A 4,932-nucleotide genomic window follows, 5' to 3' on the forward strand; every position below is an offset into this window, starting at 1 on the left:
TCCCAACATTCTCATCAAAGTACTAATGGTTACCTTCCGAGGTACTGAGAGAGAGCGGGCTGAATTCTGAACAGATAGCTTTCTTTCGGGAGTAAGATGAATAGTCATTTCCACTGAATCCACCAGGAAACCTAGGAACTTCACTGAGGTAGCTGGTAGGAGCTTGTCCCAGTTGATTATCCATCCTAACTGGTGGAGGTTGGCTACAGCCCGCTGAATGTGTTGGGACAGGATCGCTTTGGAAGGGGCTCTGAGTAGCTAGTCATCCAACTATGGAATAATGCTCAGACCCTGAAGTCTTAGAGCTGCCACCACGGAAACCACCACCTTGGTAAATGTGTGTGGGGCCGAAAAAATTCCAAACCGGAGGGCCACAAACTGAAAGTGTTTTAGGACTCCCTTGATTTGCACCGCGATCCTTAAGAATCTTCTGGACCCAGGATGGATAGGAATATGAAGGTAGGCATCCTTGAGGTCCAAGGTTGCCAGGAAATCCCCTGGCAAGAGAAGATTGGTCATTGACTGGATAGTTTCCATCCGGAAACGCTTGCGTCTGATGAACTGATTGAAATATCTCAGATCTTTGATCATCCGCCAGTCTCCGGTCACCTTGGGTACCAGAAAAACTGGGGAATAGATACCTGCTCCCTGATCTTGAAGAGGCACTTCCTCTAGTGCCCCTTTCTGAAGATACTCCAGAACGTAGTTCTCCAAAATTCTCTGTTTGCTGGATGGAAGCAATTTTGTTTGGACAAACTTGTCTAAAGGGGGACTGTCCAAGTCTACCAAGTATCCCTGAGATATAACACGGAGAACCCACGGGTCTTGTATATGAGTCTGCCAAGACCCTAGAAAATGTAGGCGACCGCCTACGGGAATATGGGGAGCAGGGAGTTCTGGAAATCCAGTCAGACTGGCAAGGTACCAAGAGCCTCGAGGAGGCCCGCAATCAGAGCCTCGAGGACTTCTTTGGGGGCTTAGAGACTCTGGAGGATCTTCCCCCTCTACGGGAGCCCCAATCTCTTTGGGCTCTAGGCTGAGGTCCCGAACTGGACCCATACCTCTTGCACCGACCACGAAAGGACTGTTGGGGAAGGGATTTGCCCTTCTTGTCCGACAGTCCCTCCATTATTTGGTCAAGCTCTGTTCCAAACAGTCTGCCGGGTTCATACGCCATGGCACAAAGATTGTGTTTGGAAGTAGTATCCGCCTTCCAGGGCTTTAATCGAAGCGGGCACCTGCCCGCGGTAGAGAGCGCCATGGATTTAAAATTCAATTTTAGTTGTTGTGGCGCTTAGTCACACAAAAAAAATAAAAATCAATGGCTAGGCCGGCCGTCTTACAAGAGGCCAAAATGTCATCCCGAGAGACCCCCTGGTCCAGGTCAGACTGAATCTGGGCGAACCTGGTTTTAAGGAAGTTCGCCACTTCAGAAGACGCAATACCGACAGAGGCAGAAGCCGAGGAGTAAACACGCCTAAAGGCACAATCAGCCTTCCTGTCCATCGGATCCTGAAGACTTGAACCGTCGTCCGATGGCACCATGGTCCTCTTGGAAAACTTAGAAATGGCCTATGTCCGCCTTTGGAACTGGCCCCCTCGAGGACAACTGATCTTTTATCAGGAAGACCGACTTGAACCTTTTGGTCAACACAGGACCCTTTTCCAATTTCTTCCACTCTGTCTTCATTAAAGATAGGAGGGAAGCGTCCGCTTTAAAGGCCCTAGGCCCCTTAGAGGCAGATGTTGAGGCTTCACCCTGATCAACATCCTGGTCCTCTCAGCAGCAGATGGATCTCAGCAGCAGCTGGGCCTTTTCGGGAGGGAAAGAAGTAGGCGAAACCGTCTTCATCCTCGGAAGAAGAGGAGAGAGATCTGTCTCTGGTATCCTGACCTGACACCTCCATGGCCCGATGAGGAGAGGAAGGTCTCCGGCGCTTGGATATAAGAGCCTGCTTCAGCTCCTCAATGGAGGAGTTCACTTGACTCATGTTAGACTCCATATAACCCTTCACCCAGTCTACTACATCATGAACTGTAGGTTCCTGCTGGGGAAGAAGCTTCGCCCTACAGGGTGGGACAATCTGGCAGTCGTGGCACTGAAGATGACGTCTCTTGCCAGGATTCTGCCTGCCAGGATCCTGATCACCGTCCCCGGTAGACGTGGCTGCCAAATAAAAAAACAGTATTAACTGTTGCGTTAGGAGGAGGAAAGGAAGTTTCAAGCAAGAAGGTCTTTTACCCAGAAAAACCACGAAATGCTAGAATTAAAAGAAACCCGCAAGGATAATTATAAGCGCTAGCTAAACAGAGGAACCCGCTGAAAGTGGGAATCAAATACAGCTTAAAGAGCACCTTTCACTAGTTTAAAAAGTAAAAACTAACTATATCAGTGGGCAGAGCGGCGGTCCCCCTGCACTTACTAGTATGTCTGGGCGCCGCTTTGTTCGCCTGGTATAGGCTCCGGTGTCTGCAGCTCCCTCTGTTGTACTAGACAGATTTTTTGTATTAGGCGTGTCCCTTGCTGCAACGCTGGCTAATCGCAGCGCACAGCTCCTAGCCTGGGAGAACCAAAAGGTACCGCATAGCAGCGCAGCAAAAAAAGAATAAAAAATCACCCTAGAGCCAAGCAAACTGACCCCAACAGGGGTAAGCCTGCATAAAGATAGAACAGGGGTTTTCCTCCTCTCCTCCTCTCCCCCCACAGGAAGGTAGGGGGACCTCCACCTGTCCAGACCTCTCCGCAGGACAGAAAAAAAACACAAGGGGACTGCGGTTGATCCCCCTCTTTATTGGGATGGGAGGGTCTTGTTAATTGTTTAATTACCTTCACTTGTTAATAAAATTTCCACCTGTCCTAACCAGTCCACGGGGGCAGAATACCCCATCTGTGCCACTGGTTAGGACATAAGGGAAACTTAATTTATAAAGACGGCAACAAGTTCAAAAATACCTTCGCTTAGCCTGCTATGGGCAAATTGGGCAATTGAGGCAGTTTTTCTTTACACCAGTTTTTAGAAATATCCCCCAAGGACACTTCTTCTAATGTATGGTTTATGGTAAAGCCTAGAACGTATTGGCCCTAGAGAGGTTTATGTCACGTAATGAGGTCGTATGGTTCTTAGGGCTCTTTCACACTTGCGTTGTCCGGATCCGTCGTGTACTCCACTTGCCGGAATTACACGCTGGATCCGGAAAAACGTGTGTACTGAAAGCATTTGAAGACGGATCCGTCTTCAAAATGCGTTCAGTGTTACTATGGCAGCCAGGACGCTATTAAAGTCCTGGTTGCCATAGTAGTAGTGGGGAGCGGGGGAGCAGTATACTTACAGTCCGTGCGGCTCCCGGGGCGCTCCAGAGTGACGTCAGAGCGCCCCATGCGCATGGATGACGTGCCATGCGATCACGTGATCCATGTGCGTGGGGCGCCCTGACGTCACTCTGGAGCGCCCCGGGAGCCGCATGGACGGTAAGTATACTGCTCCCCCGCTCCCCACTACACTTTACCATGGCTGCCAGGACTTTAGCGTCCCGGCAGCCATGGTAACCATTCAGAAAAAGCTAAACGTCGGATCCGGCAATGCACCAAAACGACATTTAGCTTAAGGCCGGATCCGGATCAATGCCTTTCAATGGGCATTAATTCCGGATCCGGCCCTGCGGCAAGTGTTCAGAATTTTTGGCCGGAGCAAAAAGCGCAGCATGCTGCGGTATTTTCTCCGGCCAAAAAACGTTCCGGTCCGGAACTGAAGACATCCTGATGCATCCTGAACGGATTTCTCTCCATTCAGAATGCATGGGGATAATCCTGATCAGGATTCTTCCGGCATAGAGCCCCGACGACGGAACTCTATGCCGGAAGAAAAGAACGCAGGTGTGAAAGAGCCCTAAGGCTAGGTCTACACGACGACATTTGTCGCGCGACAGATAGGGCGCAACAGTTGTCGCGCGACAATTTTTATAATGGCAGTCTATGGTGTCGCACTGCAACATGTTGCGACTGCGACGCGACAGTCGCAGAAAAATCCATCTTGAATGGATTTTCTGCGACTGTCGCGTCGCAGTTGCAGCATGTCGCATGTTGCAGTGCGACACCATAGACTGTCATTATAAAAATTGTCGCGCGACATTGGTGCAACAAAATGTCGCGCGACAAATGTCGTCGTGTAGACCTAGCCTAAGGCTAGGTCTACACGACGACATTTGTTGCGCGACAAAAAGTCGCGCGACAGATAGGGCGCAACAGTTGTCGCGCGACATTTTGTTGCACTAATGTCGCGCGACAATTTTTATAATGGCAGTTTATGGTGTCGCACTGCAACATGCGACATGTTGCGACTGCGACGCGACAGTCGCAGAAAAATCCATCTTGAATGGATTTTCTGCGACTGTCGCGTCGCAGTTGCAGCATGTTGCAGTGCGACACCATAGACTGCCATTATAAAAATTGTCGCGCGACATTAGTGCAACAAAATGTCGCGCGACAAATGTCGTCGTGTAGACCTAGCCTAAGTGCCGAACTGTGACAAAGGAAACCAGTCGGTGCTCGTTTATGCTTTCATTTTTGCTCGCCTATTATCAGGAGGTGTTTGATTGGACAATCGTTCTTGCAATCATTTGTTCTAGTTGCTTCTGATAGAATTACATTGTCTTTCTGGAGCACATCGACTGTTTACAGCATTTTTTTGTCTATAAAAGATATGATCAACATCAAATGACTTGCGTGGTGTTGAGTTGACAAGTAGCGTTTAGGTAAGCCCTCGTTAAAACCATTAACGTTAAGCGTGTCAAGCCTCATTTTGATTCTATTCTGTGATTTGCCGGTAGACAGTTTTTTTCTGAGTTTCCATTGGCGGTCCTTTTTTTTTTTTTTTAGCCCGCCTACTTCTCTGAGGCCAGGGACTGTGATTGGCTGGATAGTATCATTACTGT

Source organism: Bufo gargarizans, chromosome 1 (genome assembly GCF_014858855.1).
Source record: "Bufo gargarizans isolate SCDJY-AF-19 chromosome 1, ASM1485885v1, whole genome shotgun sequence".
NCBI classification, from domain to species: domain Eukaryota; kingdom Metazoa; phylum Chordata; class Amphibia; order Anura; family Bufonidae; genus Bufo; species Bufo gargarizans.